This window comes from Stegodyphus dumicola, chromosome X2, assembly GCF_044657685.1.
Source record: "Stegodyphus dumicola isolate Sdum_Otavi_A_Nest chromosome X2, ASM4465768v1".
Taxonomy (NCBI): Eukaryota; Metazoa; Arthropoda; class Arachnida; order Araneae; family Eresidae; genus Stegodyphus; species Stegodyphus dumicola.
The window spans coordinates 206,343,562-206,360,914 of NC_140781.1; the positions used below are offsets into that span (position 1 = coordinate 206,343,562).

The window sequence follows — 17,353 nt, forward strand, 5'->3', positions numbered from 1 at the left end:
TGTATCTGTAATAACTGTCTAATTTTTTTTCTTTCATTGTTCATGCTGTACCCATACATTAAAATCCCCCTTCGCTTACTGTGCTTCTGTCGTATTAGGAAAATAATTTGCTTTTCTATCGACTTTAGTCGTGATTTTAGTAACAATGTAGCACATTGCTGGAATTTAAAACAAAGAAGGCTACTTTTGAAGTTATATATATTAAGAAAGAATATTAGATATTTCTGTGTGTGTATAATTATTCTTTAATTTTAAAGTAGTTAAAATCTAATGATTCCTTCCCCCCCCCTTGGCCTCTTCTAGTGTAATTTGTCATCATTTTTGTGCACTCTTGGATTGCAGAACATGATATCATGAAAGAAAAAGAACGAAGATGAAAAGAATGGAGAAATAGTGCAGAGCAAAGAGACATCTGTGGCTGGTAATTCTTGTTTTATATTAACTTTATTTCCACTAGAAATGCTTGAATGTTATAATTTGTACACTGCATTTCTTCTGCGAGTTTTTCTTTCCCTCTGATACATGCGATGTTATGGCTAAATCCATGCAGTCGTTTGGATATTTGCTTGTTATCCTGTATCTGAACATTGATTTTTAACAAGTTCGTTGTTGAAAATCCTCTTTCACATTTTTTAGTAAATCGAAAGCAGAAATTTATCATTCTAAAAGTTTAACAGGTCATGATTTTTCTGATCTAGGACTATTCAAATGGCATTTTGTGATATTCTTGATCTTAATTAGGATGAAAATCAGTTACTTCCATTTCTAGATCAGTAGCATTGTTATTTAACATATTTGCAATCTTTTACCATTTTTCTTAAATACTAGTATTATGTAATGGGTTTGAAGTGAATGAAGTAGTTGGCCTAATTTTAAATACACTCAAAACATCTAATTTAGAAACTAACTTAAGCTCGATGAGATTTTCGAAATGTTTGTTTCAGTTTTCTAATATTTCACGCTTTAGTTCTCGAGATTTTCAAAGTGGCAAAACGTAGATTACATTATGGTAAAAATGTATATTCCTTATATTTGCGTATTATTTTCACAAAATTAATTTGATTTAAAATGAATTTATAATACCTTTAATTCAAAGACTTTAGTTCTCTCCACCCCCTCAAGTTTAGGATTTAGTTATTATGTCTGTAAGAATGGCTAAATCATAGAACAAGGTATGTTCAATAATTTCTTCATAAGTTTCGTTTCTGGATTTTTAAATTTCTTCTATGAAACTTTTGTAACAAAAGTTGGGATGGAACCTAGGCAGCCAGACAGAATGTCCCTTCCCTGAGTGAAAATTTCTATCATTTGATTGAAAGTGACTTTACAATATTTCAGAATAAACCCTCTTAACACTAATAAATGTATATAGACTTTTTTTTTAATGTTTATGTAATGCGTGTTTTGTTCTTACAATATTTTGAGCTATTATATTACTAATCCTGTATATGAATTAAGACAGTTTAATGTAGAATACCTGCTTCAGTGCTAAAAGTAAAGTATTTGAATTATGTTTTACCGTTCATATGTTTTCAGACGTAGGTTGTATTCTACAATTTACGGAATTTCTCTTTATTGGACATCTCACATAGCTGACAAAATTTCATTCCTATGTTTAGGTTTTATAGTACAATACGTTGAGCATCCGTACATTAGTATATGACTTTGATTCCTTCTAAAGAAAAAGTGTATCTTAGTTTTCTTTAATTTTTGCTCAAAATTTTAGTATGTAGGTAATTACAATAGTGCTTCCAGGAAATTGCATTTAAATTTTTTGCATCATTTCAAAATGCTGTATCATTCAATGGCATTTGATGTGTTTTGGCTTGCTGTATTAAAGCTGGGCGCGAACCCGGGCAGCCAGTCAATATGTTCTTTCCCTGAGTGAAATATTGCTATAATTTCATTAAAGTGACGTAATATTTCAGGATAATTTCTTGTACATTGGACTAAGCGTTCCTCTCTCATGGATAAGTTTACCTAAGTAAAGAACTTAAAAATAGAAACGGTTCTTACGTTAAAATTCTGAATGAAATATTTCTTTTATGGTTTATGACTTTTGCTTCCAAGATGTTCTTCGAAATCTGTTTTTAGAATGGTATTTTTGAGCCCTTTCTAAAAAAAAAAATCTATAAAAATATATATATGTATAGCTATTTTAATGTTAATATATTGCAAGTTTGATTATTACTCTTTTTTGATCTGTTATGTCACTAAATCTGTGTGTGAATTAAGACTGTTTAATATATAACACCTGCTTCAAAGCTAACAGTAAAGTTTATTTTGTTTATTTGTCATTTAAAATTACCTGCTTATTGTCTTTTGGTGCGATCTTTTTACCAGCGCTGGAATTATTTACTCTTCTCGAAGATCATTATCCCTTTTATTCTGTGTATCTGTAATAACTGTCTAATTTTTTTTCTTTCATTGTTCATGCTGTACCCATACATTAAAATCCCCCTTCGCTTACTGTGCTTCTGTCGTATTAGGAAAATAATTTGCTTTTCTATCGACTTTAGTCGTGATTTTAGTAACAATGTAGCACATTGCTGGAATTTAAAACAAAGAAGGCTACTTTTGAAGTTATATATATTAAGAAAGAATATTAGATATTTCTGTGTGTGTATAATTATTCTTTAATTTTAAAGTAGTTAAAATCTAATGATTCCTTCCCCCCCCCCCCTTGGCCTCTTCTAGTGTAATTTGTCATCATTTTTGTGCACTCTTGGATTGCAGAACATGATATCATGAAAGAAAAAGAACGAAGATGAAAAGAATGGAGAAATAGTGCAGAGCAAAGAGACATCTGTGGCTGGTAATTCTTGTTTTATATTAACTTTATTTCCACTAGAAATGCTTGAATGTTATAATTTGTACACTGCATTTCTTCTGCGAGTTTTTCTTTCCCTCTGATACATGCGATGTTATGGCTAAGTCCATGCAGTCGTTTGGATATTTGCTTGTTATCCTGTATCTGAACATTGATTTTTAAAAAGTTCGTTGTTGAAAATCCTCTTTCACATTTTTTAGTAAATCGAAAGCAGAAATTTATCATTCTAAAAGTTTAACAGGTTATGATTTTTCTGATCTAGGACTATTCAAATGGCATTTTGTGATATTCTTGATCTTAATTAGGATGAAAATCAGTTACTTCCATTTCTAGATCAGTAGCATTGTTATTTAACATATTTGCAATCTTTTACCATTTTTCTTAAATACTAGTATTATGTAATGGGTTTGAAGTGAATGAAGTAGTTGGCCTAATTTTAAATACACTCAAAACATCTAATTTAGAAACTAACTTAAGCTCGATGAGATTTTCGAAATGTTTGTTTCAGTTTTCTAATATTTCACGCTTTAGTTCTCGAGATTTTCAAAGTGGCAAAACGTAGATTACATTATGGTAAAAATGTATATTCCTTATATTTGCGTATTATTTTCACAAAATTAATTTGATTTAAAATGAATTTATAATACCTTTAATTCAAAGACTTTAGTTCTCTCCACCCCCTCAAGTTTAGGATTTAGTTATTATGTCTGTAAGAATGGCTAAATCATAGAACAAGGTATGTTCAATAATTTCTTCATAAGTTTCGTTTCTGGATTTTTAAATTTCTTCTATGAAACTTTTGTAACAAAAGTTGGGATGGAACCTAGGCAGCCAGACAGAATGTCCCTTCCCTGAGTGAAAATTTCTATCATTTGATTGAAAGTGACTTTACAATATTTCAGAATAAACCCTCTTAACACTAATAAATGTATATAGACTTTTTTTTTAATGTTTATGTAATGCGTGTTTTGTTCTTACAATATTTTGAGCTATTATATTACTAATCCTGTATATGAATTAAGACAGTTTAATGTAGAATACCTGCTTCAGTGCTAAAAGTAAAGTATTTGAATTATGTTTTACCGTTCATATGTTTTCAGACGTAGGTTGTATTCTACAATTTACGGAATTTCTCTTTATTGGACATCTCACATAGCTGACAAAATTTCATTCCTATGTTTAGGTTTTATAGTACAATACGTTGAGCATCCGTACATTAGTATATGACTTTGATTCCTTCTAAAGAAAAAGTGTATCTTAGTTTTCTTTAATTTTTGCTCAAAATTTTAGTATGTAGGTAATTACAATCGTGCTTCCAGGAAATTGCATTTAAATTTTTTGCATCATTTCAAAATGCTGTATCATTCAATGGCATTTGATGTGTTTTGGCTTGCTGTATTAAAGCTGGGCTCGAACCCGGGCGGCCAGTCAATATGTTCTTTCCCTGAGTGAAATATTGCTATAATTTCATTAAAGTGACGTAATATTTCAGGATAATTTCTTGTACATTGGACTAAGCGTTCCTCTCTCATGGATAAGTTTACCTAAGTAAAGAACTTAAAAATAGAAACGGTTCTTACGTTAAAATTCTGAATGAAATATTTCTTTTATGGTTTATGACTTTTGCTTCCAAGATGTTCTTCGAAATCTGTTTTTAGGATGGTGTTTTTGAGGCCTTTCTAAAAAAAAATCTATAAAAATATATATATGTATAGCTATTTTAATGTTAATATATTGCGAGTTTGATTATTACTCTTTTTTGATCTGTTATGTCACTAATTCTGTGTGTGAAGTAAGACTGTTTAATATATAACACCTGCTTCAAAGCTAACAGTAAAGTTTATTTTGTTTATTTGTCATTTAAAATTACCTGCTTATTGTCTTTTGGTGCCATCTTTTTACCAGCGCTGAAATTATTTACTCTTCTCGAAGATCATTATCCATTTTATTCTGTGTATCTGTAATAACTGTCTAATTTTTTTTTCTTTCATTGTTCATGTTGTACCCATACATTAAAATCCCCCTTCGCTTACTGTGCTTCTGTCGTATTAGGAAAATAATTTGCTTTTATATCGACTTTAGTCGTGATTTTAGTAACAATGTAGCACATTGCTGGAATTTAAAACAAAGAAGGCTACTTTTGAAGTTATATATATTAAGAAAGAATATTAGACATTTCTGTGTGTGTATAATTATTCTTTAATTTTAAAGTAGTTAAAATCTAATGATTCCTTCCCCCCCCCGGCCTATTCTAGTGTAATTTGTCATCATTTTTGTGCACTCTTGGATTGCAGAACATGATATCATGAAAGAAAAAGAACGAAGATGAAAAGAATGGAGAAATAGTGCAGAGCAAAAAGACATCTGTGGCTGGTAATTCTTGTTTTATATTAACTTTATTTCCACTAGAAATGCTTGAATGTTATAATTTGTACACTGCATTTCTTCTGCGAGTTTTTCTTTCCCTCTGATACATGCGATGTTATGGCTAAATCCATGCAGTCGTTTGGATGTTTGCTTGTTATCCTGTATCTGAACATTGATTTTTAACAAGTTCGTTGTTGAAAATCTTCTTTCACATTTTTTAGTAAATCGAAAGCAGAAATTTATCGATCTAAAAGTTTAACAGGTCATGATTTTTCTGATTTAGGACTATTCAAATGGCATTTTGTGATATTCTTGATCTTAATTAGGATGAAAATCAGTTACTTCCATTTCTAGATCAGTAGCATTGTTATTTAAAATATTTGCAATCTTTTACCATTTTTCTTAAATACTAGTATTATGTAATGGGTTTGAAGTGAGTGAAGTAGTTGGCCTAATTTTAAATACACTCAAAACATCTAATTTAGAAACTAACTTAAGCTCGATGAGATTTTCGAAATGTTTGTTTCAGTTTTCTTATATTTCACGCTTTAGTTCTCGAGATTTTCAAAGTGGCAAAACGTACATTACATTATGGTAAAAATGCATATTCCTTATATTTGTGTATTATTTTCACAAAATTAATTTGATTTAAACTGAATTTATAATACCTTTAATTCAAAGACTTTAGTTCTCTCCACCCCCTCAAGTTTAAGATTTAGTTATTATGTCTGTAAGAATGGCTAAATCATAGAACAAGGTATGTTCAATAATTTCTTCATAAGTTTCGTTTCTGGATTTTTAAATTTCTTCTATGAAACTTTTGTAACAAAAGTTGGGATGGAACCTAGGCAGCCAGACAGAATGTCCCTTCCCTGAGTGAAAATTTCTATCATTTGATTGAAAGTGACTTTACAATATTTCAGAATAAACCCTCTTAACACTAATAAATGTATATAGACTTTTTTTTTTAATGTTTATGTAATGCGTGTTTTGTTCTTACAATACTTTGAGCTATTATATTACTAATCCTGTATATGAATTAAGACAGTTTAATGTAGAATACCTGCTTCAGTGCTAAAAGTAAAGTATTTGAATTATGTTTTACCGTTCATATGTTTTCAGACTTAGGTTGTATTCTACAATTTACGGAATTTCTCTTTATTGGACATCTCACATAGCTGACAAAATTTCATTCCTATGTTTAGGTTTTATAGTACAATACGTTGAGCATCCGTACATTAGTATATGACTTTGATTCCTTCTAAAGAAAAAGTGTATCTTAGTTTTCTTTAATTTTTGCTCAAAATTTTAGTATGTAGGTAATTACAATAGTGCTTCCAGGAAATTGCATTTAAATTTTTTGCATCATTTCAAAATGCTGTATCATTCAATGGCATTTGATGTGTTTTGGCTTGCTGTATTAAAGCTGGGCGCGAACCCGGGCAGCCAGTCAATATGTTCTTTCCCTGAGTGAAATATTGCTATAATTTCATTAAAGTGACGTAATATTTCAGGATAATTTCTTGTACATTGGACTAAGCGTTCCTCTCTAATGGATAAGTTTACCTAAGTAAAGAACTTAAAAATAGAAACGGTTCTTACGTTAAAATTCTGAATGAAATATTTCTTTTATGGTTTATGACTTTTGCTTCCAAGATGTTCTTCGAAATCTGTTTTTAGAATGGTGTTTTTGAGCCCTTTCTAAAAAAAAAATCTATAAAAATATATATATGTATAGCTATTTTAATGTTAATATATTGCGAGTTTGATTATTACTCTTTTTTGATCTGTTATGTCACTAATTCTGTGTGTGAATTAAGACTGTTTAATATATAACACCTGCTTCAAAGCTAACAGTAAAGTTTATTTTGTTTATTTGTCATTTAAAATTACCTGCTTATTGTCTTTTGGTGCCATCTTTTTACCAGCGCTGAAATTATTTACTCTTCTCGAAGATCATTATCCATTTTATTCTGTGTATCTGTAATAACTGTCTAATTTTTTTTTCTTTCATTGTTCATGTTGTACCCATACATTAAAATCCCCCTTCGCTTACTGTGCTTCTGTCGTATTAGGAAAATAATTTGCTTTTATATCGACTTTAGTCGTGATTTTAGTAACAATGTAGCACATTGCTGGAATTTAAAACAAAGAAGGCTACTTTTGAAGTTATATATATTAAGAAAGAATATTAGACATTTCTGTGTGTGTATAATTATTCTTTAATTTTAAAGTAGTTAAAATCTAATGATTCCTTCCCCCCCGGCCTCTTCTAGTGTAATTTGTCATCATTTTTGTGCACTCTTGGATTGCAGAACATGATATCATGAAAGAAAAAGAACGAAGATGAAAAGAATGGAGAAATAGTGCAGAGCAAAAAGACATCTGTGGCTGGTAATTCTTGTTTTATATTAACTTTATTTCCACTAGAAATGCTTGAATGTTATAATTTGTACACTGCATTTCTTCTGCGAGTTTTTCTTTTCCTCTGATACATGCGATGTTATGGCTAAATCCATGCAGTCGTTTGGATGTTTGCTTGTTATCCTGTATCTGAACATTGATTTTTAACAAGTTCGTTGTTGAAAATCTTCTTTCACATTTTTTAGTAAATCGAAAGCAGAAATTTATCGATCTAAAAGTTTAACAGGTCATGATTTTTCTGATTTAGGACTATTCAAATGGCATTTTGTGATATTCTTGATCTTAATTAGGATGAAAATCAGTTACTTCCATTTCTAGATCAGTAGCATTGTTATTTAACATATTTGCAATCTTTTACCATTTTTCTTAAATACTAGTATTATGTAATGGGTTTGAAGTGAGTGAAGTAGTTGGCCTAATTTTAAATACACTCAAAACATCTAATTTAGAAACTAACTTAATCTCGATGAGATTTTCGAAATGTTTGTTTCAGTTTTCTTATATTTCACGCTTTAGTTCTCGAGATTTTCAAAGTGGCAAAACGTACATTACATTATGGTAAAAATGTATATTCCTTATATTTGTGTATTATTTTCACAAAATTAATTTGATTTAAACTGAATTTATAATACCTTTAATTCAAAGACTTTAGTTCTCTCCACCCCCTCAAGTTTAAGATTTAGTTATTATGTCTGTAAGAATGGCTAAATCATAGAACAAGGTATGTTCAATAATTTCTTCATAAGTTTCGTTTCTGGATTTTTAAATTTCTTCTATGAAACTTTTGTAACAAAAGTTGGGATGGAACCTAGGCAGCCAGACAGAATGTCCCTTCCCTGAGTGAAAATTTCTATCATTTGATTGAAAGTGACTTTACAATATTTCAGAATAAACCCTCTTAACACTAATAAATGTATATAGACTTTTTTTTAATGTTTATGTAATGCGTGTTTTGTTCTTACAATATTTTGAGCTATTATATTACTAATCCTGTATATGAATTAAGACAGTTTAATGTAGAATACCTGCTTCAGTGCTAAAAGTAAAGTATTTGAATTATGTTTTACCGTTCATATGTTTTCAGACGTAGGTTGTATTCTACAATTTACGGAATTTCTCTTTATTGGACATCTCACATAGCTGACAAAATTTCATTCCTATGTTTAGGTTTTATAGTACAATACGTTGAGCATCCGTACATTAGTATATGACTTTGATTCCTTCTACAGAAAAAGTGTATCTTAGTTTTCTTTAATTTTTGCTCAAAATTTTAGTATGTAGGTAATTACAATAGTGCTTCCAGGAAATTGCATTTAAATTTTTTGCATCATTTCAAAATGCTGTATCATTCAATGGCATTTGATGTGTTTTGGCTTGCTGTATTAAAGCTGGGCTCGAACCCGGGCGGCCAGTCAATATGTTCTTTCCCTGAGTGAAATATTGCTATAATTTCATTAAAGTGACGTAATATTTCAGGATAATTTCTTGTACATTGGACTAAGCGTTCCTCTCTCATGGATAAGTTTACCTAAGTAAAGAACTTAAAAATAGAAACGGTTCTTACGTTAAAATTCTGAATGAAATATTTCTTTTATGGTTTATGACTTTTGCTTCCAAGATGTTCTTCGAAATCTGTTTTTAGAATGGTGTTTTTGAGCCCTTTCTAAAAAAAAAATCTATAAAAATATATATATGTATAGCTATTTTAATGTTAATATATTGCGAGTTTGATTATTACTCTTTTTTGATCTGTTATGTCACTAATTCTGTGTGTGAATTAAGACTGTTTAATATATAACACCTGCTTCAAAGCTAACAGTAAAGTTTATTTTGTTTATTTGTCATTTAAAATTACCTGCTTATTGTCTTTTGGTGCCATCTTTTTACCAGCGCTGAAATTATTTACTCTTCTCGAAGATCATTAACCATTTTATTCTGTGTATCTGTAATAACTGTCTAATTTTTTTTTCTTTCATTGTTCATGTTGTACCCATACATTAAAATCCCCCTTCGCTTACTGTGCTTCTGTCGTATTAGGAAAATAATTTGCTTTTCTATCGACTTTAGTCGTGATTTTAGTAACAATGTAGCACATTGCTGGAATTTAAAACAAAGAAGGCTACTTTTGAAGTTATATATATTAAGAAAGAATATTAGACATTTCTGTGTGTGTATAATTATTCTTTAATTTTAAAGTAGTTAAAATCTAATGATTCCTTCCCCCCCCGGCCTCTTCTAGTGTAATTTGTCATCATTTTTGTGCACTCTTGGATTGCAGAACATGATATCATGAAAGAAAAAGAACGAAGATGAAAAGAATGGAGAAATAGTGCAGAGCAAAAAGACATCTGTGGCTGGTAATTCTTGTTTTATATTAACTTTATTTCCACTAGAAATGCTTGAATGTTATAATTTGTACACTGCATTTCTTCTGCGAGTTTTTCTTTCCCTCTGATACATGCGATGTTAGGGCTAAATCCATGCAGTCGTTTGGATGTTTGCTTGTTATCCTGTATCTGAACATTGATTTTTAACAAGTTCGTTGTTGAAAATCTTCTTTCACATTTTTTAGTAAATCGAAAGCAAAAATTTATCGATCTAAAAGTTTAACAGGTCATGATTTTTCTGATTTAGGACTATTCAAATGGCATTTTGTGATATTCTTGATCTTAATTAGGATGAAAATCAGTTACTTCCATTTCTAGATCAGTAGCATTGTTATTTAACATATTTGCAATCTTTTACCATTTTTCTTAAATACTAGTATTATGTAATGGGTTTGAAGTGAGTGAAGTAGTTGGCCTAATTTTAAATACACTCAAAACATCTAATTTAGAAACTAACTTAATCTCGATGAGATTTTCGAAATGTTTGTTTCAGTTTTCTTATATTTCACGCTTTAGTTCTCGAGATTTTCAAAGTGGCAAAACGTACATGGTAAAAATGTATATTCCTTATATTTGTGTATTATTTTCACAAAATTAATTTGATTTAAACTGAATTTATAATACCTTTAATTCAAAGACTTTAGTTCTCTCCACCCCCTCAAGTTTAAGATTTAGTTATTATGTCTGTAAGAATGGCTAAATCATAGAACAAGGTATGTTCAATAATTTCTTCATAAGTTTCGTTTCTGGATTTTTAAATTTCTTCTATGAAACTTTTGTAACAAAAGTTGGGATGGAACCTAGGCAGCCAGACAGAATGTCCCTTCCCTGAGTGAAAATTTCTATCATTTGATTGAAAGTGACTTTACAATATTTCAGAATAAACCCTCTTAACACTAATAAATGTATATAGACTTTTTTTTAATGTTTATGTAATGCGTGTTTTGTTCTTACAATACTTTGAGCTATTATATTACTAATCCTGTATATGAATTAAGACAGTTTAATGTAGAATACCTGCTTCAGTGCTAAAAGTAAAGTATTTGAATTATGTTTTACCGTTCATATGTTTTCAGACGTAGGTTGTATTCTACAATTTACGGAATTTCTCTTTATTGGACATCTCACATAGCTGACAAAATTTCATTCCTATGTTTAGGTTTTATAGTACAATACGTTGAGCATCCGTACATTAGTATATGACTTTGATTCCTTCTAAAGAAAAAGTGTATCTTAGTTTTCTTTAATTTTTGCTCAAAATTTTAGTATGTAGGTAATTACAATAGTGCTTCCAGGAAATTGCATTTAAATTTTTTGCATCATTTCAAAATGCTGTATCATTCAATGGCATTTGATGTGTTTTGGCTTGCTGTATTAAAGCTGGGCGCGAACCCGGGCAGCCAGTCAATATGTTCTTTCCCTGAGTGAAATATTGCTATAATTTCATTAAAGTGACGTAATATTTCAGGATAATTTCTTGTACATTGGACTAAGCGTTCCTCTCTCATGGATAAGTTTACCTAAGTAAAGAACTTAAAAATAGAAACGGTTCTTACGTTAAAATTCTGAATGAAATATTTCTTTTATGGTTTATGACTTTTGCTTCCAAGATGTTCTTCGAAATCTGTTTTTAGAATGGTGTTTTTGAGCCCTTTCTAAAAAAAAAAAATCTATAAAAATATATATATGTATAGCTATTTTAATGTTAATATATTGCAAGTTTGATTATTACTCTTTTTTGATTTGTTATGTCACTAATTCTGTGTGTGAATTAAGACTGTTTAATATATAACACCTGCTTCAAAGCTAACAGTAAAGTTTATTTTGTTTATTTGTCATTTAAAATTACCTGCTTATTGTCTTTTGGTGCGATCTTTTTACCAGCGCTGGAATTATTTACTCTTCTCGAAGATCATTATCCCTTTTATTCTGTGTATCTGTAATAACTGTCTAATTTTTTTTCTTTCATTGTTCATGCTGTACCCATACATTAAAATCCCCCTTCGCTTACTGTGCTTCTGTCGTATTAGGAAAATAATTTGCTTTTCTATCGACTTTAGTCGTGATTTTAGTAACAATGTAGCACATTGCTGGAATTTAAAACAAAGAAGGCTACTTTTGAAGTTATATATATTAAGAAAGAATATTAGATATTTCTGTGTGTGTATAATTATTCTTTAATTTTAAAGTAGTTAAAATCTAATGATTCCTTCCCCCCCCCTTGGCCTCTTCTAGTGTAATTTGTCATCATTTTTGTGCACTCTTGGATTGCAGAACATGATATCATGAAAGAAAAAGAACGAAGATGAAAAGAATGGAGAAATAGTGCAGAGCAAAAAGACATCTGTGGCTGGTAATTCTTGTTTTATATTAACTTTATTTCCACTAGAAATGCTTGAATGTTATAATTTGTACACTGCATTTCTTCTGCGAGTTTTTCTTTCCCTCTGATACATGCGATGTTATGGCTAAATCCATGCAGTCGTTTGGATGTTTGCTTGTTATCCTGTATCTGAACATTGATTTTTAACAAGTTCGTTGTTGAAAATCTTCTTTCACATTTTTTAGTAAATCGAAAGCAGAAATTTATCGATCTAAAAGTTTAACAGGTCATGATTTTTCTGATTTAGGACTATTCAAATGGCATTTTGTGATATTCTTGATCTTAATTAGGATGAAAATCAGTTACTTCCATTTCTAGATCAGTAGCATTGTTATTTAACATATTTGCAATCTTTTACCATTTTTCTTAAATACTAGTATTATGTAATGGGTTTGAAGTGAGTGAAGTAGTTGGCCTAATTTTAAAAACACTCAAAACATCTAATTTAGAAACTAACTTAATCTCGATGAGATTTTCGAAATGTTTGTTTCAGTTTTCTTATATTTCACGCTTTAGTTCTCGAGATTTTCAAAGTGGCAAAACGTACATGGTAAAAATGTATATTCCTTATATTTGTGTATTATTTTCACAAAATTAATTTGATTTAAACTGAATTTATAATACCTTTAATTCAAAGACTTTAGTTCTCTCCACCCCCTCAAGTTTAAGATTTAGTTATTATGTCTGTAAGAATGGCTAAATCATAGAACAAGGTATGTTCAATAATTTCTTCATAAGTTTCGTTTCTGGATTTTTAAATTTCTTCTATGAAACTTTTGTAACAAAAGTTGGGATGGAACCTAGGCAGCCAGACAGAATGTCCCTTCCCTGAGTGAAAATTTCTATCATTTGATTGAAAGTGACTTTACAATATTTCAGAATAAACCCTCTTAACACTAATAAATGTATATAGACTTTTTTTTTAATGTTTATGTAATGCGTGTTTTGTTCTTACAATATTTTGAGCTATTATATTACTAATCCTGTATATGAATTAAGACAGTTTAATGTAGAATACCTGCTTCAGTGCTAAAAGTAAAGTATTTGAATTATGTTTTACCGTTCATATGTTTTCAGACGTAGGTTGTATTCTACAATTTACGGAATTTCTCTTTATTGGACATCTCACATAGCTGACAAAATTTCATTCCTATGTTTAGGTTTTATAGTACAATACGTTGAGCATCCGTACATTAGTATATGACTTTGATTCCTTCTAAAGAAAAAGTGTATCTTAGTTTTCTTTAATTTTTGCTCAAAATTTTAGTATGTAGGTAATTACAATAGTGCTTCCAGGAAATTGCATTTAAATTTTTTGCATCATTTCAAAATGCTGTATCATTCAATGGCATTTGATGTGTTTTGGCTTGCTGTATTAAAGCTGGGCGCGAACCCGGGCAGCCAGTCAATATGTTCTTTCCCTGAGTGAAATATTGCTATAATTTCATTAAAGTGACGTAATATTTCAGGATAATTTCTTGTACATTGGACTAAGCGTTCCTCTCTCATGGATAAGTTTACCTAAGTAAAGAACTTAAAAATAGAAACGGTTCTTACGTTAAAATTCTGAATGAAATATTTCTTTTATGGTTTATGACTTTTGCTTCCAAGATGTTCTTCGAAATCTGTTTTTAGAATGGTGTTTTTGAGCCCTTTCTAAAAAAAAAATCTATAAAAAAATATATATGTATAGCTATTTTAATGTTAATATATTGCGAGTTTGATTATTACTCTTTTTTGATCTGTTATGTCACTAATTCTGTGTGTGAATTAAGACTGTTTAATATATAACACCTGCTTCAAAGCTAACAGTAAAGTTTATTTTGTTTATTTGTCATTTAAAATTATCTGCTTATTGTCTTTTGGTGCCATCTTTTTACCAGCGCTGAAATTATTTACTCTTCTCGAAGATCATTATCCCTTTTATTCTGTGTATCTGTAATAACTGTCTAATTTTTTTTCTTTCATTGTTCATGCTGTACCCATACATTAAAATCCCCCTTCGCTTACTGTGCTTCTGTCGTATTAGGAAAATAATTTGCTTTTCTATCGACTTTAGTCGTGATTTTAGTAACAATGTAGCACATTGCTGGAATTTAAAACAAAGAAGGCTACTTTTGAAGTTATATATATTAAGAAAGAATATTAGATATTTCTGTGTGTGTATAATTATTCTTTAATTTTAAAGTAGTTAAAATCTAATGATTCCTTCCCCCCCCTTGGCCTCTTCTAGTGTAATTTGTTATCATTTTTGTGCACTCTTGGATTGCAGAACATGATATCATGAAAGAAAAAGAACGAAGATGAAAAGAATGGAGAAATAGTGCAGAGCAAAAAGACATCTGTGGCTGGTAATTCTTGTTTTATATTAACTTTATTTCCACTAGAAATGCTTGAATGTTATAATTTGTACACTGCATTTCTTCTGCGAGTTTTTCTTTCCCTCTGATACATGCGATGTTATGGCTAAATCCATGCAGTCCTTTGGATGTTTGCTTGTTATCCTGTATCTGAACATTGATTTTTAACAAGTTCGTTGTTGAAAATCCTCTTTCACATTTTTTAGTAAATCGAAAGCAAAAATTTATCATTCTAAAAGTTTAACAGGTCATGATTTTTCTGATCTAGGACTATTCAAATGGCATTTTGTGATATTCTTGATCTTAATTAGGATGAAAATCAGTTACTTCCATTTCTAGATCAGTAGCATTGTTATTTAACATATTTGCAATCTTTTACCATTTTTCTTAAATACTAGTATTATGTAATGGGTTTGAAGTGAGTGAAGTAGTTGGCCTAATTTTAAATACACTCAAAACATCTAATTTAGAAACTAACTTAAGCTCGATGAGATTTTCGAAATGTTTGTTTCAGTTTTCTTATATTTCACGCTTTAGTTCTCGAGATTTTCAAAGTGGCAAAACGTACGTTACATTATGGTAAAAATGTATATTCCTTATATTTGTGTATTATTTTTACAAAATTAATTTGATTTAAAATGAATTTATAATACCTTTAATTCAAAGACTTTAGTTCTCTCCACCCCCTCAAGTTTAAGATTTAGTTATTATGTCTGTAAGAATGGCTAAATAATAGAACAAGGTATGTTCAATAATTTCTTCATAAGTTTCGTTTCTGGATTTTTAAATTTCTTCTATGAAACTTTTGTAACAAAAGTTGGGATGGAACCTAGGCAGCCAGACAGAATGTCCCTTCCCTGAGTGAAAATTTCTATCATTTGATTGAAAGTGACTTTACAATATTTCAGAATAAACCCTCTTAACACTAATAAATGTATATAGACTTTTTTTTTAATGTTTATGTAATGCGTGTTTTGTTCTTACAATATTTTGAGCTATTATATTACTAATCCTGTATATGAATTAAGACAGTTTAATGTAGAATACCTGCTTCAGTGCTAAAAGTAAAGTATTTGAATTATGTTTTACCGTTCATATGTTTTCAGACGTAGGTTGTATTCTACAATTTACGGAATTTCTCTTTATTGGACATCTCACATAGCTGACAAAATTTCATTCCTATGTTTAGGTTTTATAGTACAATACGTTGAGCATCCGTACATTAGTATATGACTTTGATTCCTTCTAAAGAAAAAGTGTAACTTAGTTTTCTTTAATTTTTGCTCAAAATTTTAGTATGTAGGTAATTACAATAGTGCTTCCAGGAAATTGCATTTAAATTTTTTGCATCATTTCAAAATGCTGTATCATTCAATGGCATTTGATGTGTTTTGGCTTGCTGTATTAAAGCTGGGCGCGAACCCGGGCAGCCAGTCAATATGTTCTTTCCCTGAGTGAAATATTGCTATAATTTCATTAAAGTGACGTAATATTTCAGGATAATTTCTTGTACATTGGACTAAGCGTTCCTCTCTCATGGATAAGTTTACCTAAGTAAAGAACTTAAAAATAGAAACGGTTCTTACGTTAAAATTCTGAATGAAATATTTCTTTTATGGTTTATGACTTTTGCTTCCAAGATGTTCTTCGAAATCTGTTTTTAGAATGGTGTTTTTGAGCCCTTTCTAAAAAAAAATCTATAAAAATATATATATGTATAGCTATTTTAATGTTAATATATTGCGAGTTTGATTATTACTCTTTTTTGATCTGTTATGTCACTAATTCTGTGTGTGAATTAAGACTGTTTAATATATAACACCTGCTTCAAAGCTAACAGTAAAGTTTATTTTGTTTATTTGTCATTTAAAATTATCTGCTTATTGTCTTTTGGTGCCATCTTTTTACCAGCGCTGAAATTATTTACTCTTCTCGAAGATCATTATCCCTTTTATTCTGTGTATCTGTAATAACTGTCTAATTTTTTTTCTTTCATTGTTCATGCTGTACCCATACATTAAAATCCCCCTTCGCTTACTGTGCTTCTGTCGTATTAGGAAAATAATTTGCTTTTCTATCGACTTTAGTCGTGATTTTAGTAACAATGTAGCACATTGCTGGAATTTAAAACAAAGAAGGCTACTTTTGAAGTTATATATATTAAGAAAGAATATTAGATATTTCTGTGTGTGTATAATTATTCTTTAATTTTAAAGTAGTTAAAATCTAATGATTCCTTCCCCCCCCTTGGCCTCTTCTAGTGTAATTTGTCATCATTTTTGTGCACTCTTGGATTGCAGAACATGATATCATGAAAGAAAAAGAACGAAGATGAAAAGAATGGAGAAATAGTGCAGAGCAAAAAGACATCTGTGGCTGGTAATTCTTGTTTTATATTAACTTTATTTCCACTAGAAATGCTTGAATGTTATAATTTGTACACTGCATTTCTTCTGCGAGTTTTTCTTTCCCTCTGATACATGCGATGTTATGGCTAAATCCATGCAGTCCTTTGGATGTTTGCTTGTTATCCTGTATCTGAACATTGATTTTTAACAAGTTCGTTGTTGAAAATCCTCTTTCACATTTTTTAGTAAATCGA

General features: G+C 29.9%; 1 long non-coding RNA gene across 1 annotated transcript; it reads left to right on the forward strand.

Annotated features, from left to right (window-relative positions):
* Positions 1-308: 308 nt before the first annotated feature.
* On the forward strand, positions 309-17,126 carry LOC146993027 (uncharacterized). Its single transcript, XR_015039069.1, has 8 exons — positions 309-421; positions 2,698-2,815; positions 5,086-5,203; positions 7,474-7,591; positions 9,861-9,978; positions 12,244-12,361; positions 14,625-14,742; positions 17,013-17,126. It is a non-coding gene; the product is annotated as an uncharacterized LOC146993027 (long non-coding RNA).
* The last annotated feature ends 227 nt before the right edge of the window (positions 17,127-17,353 follow it).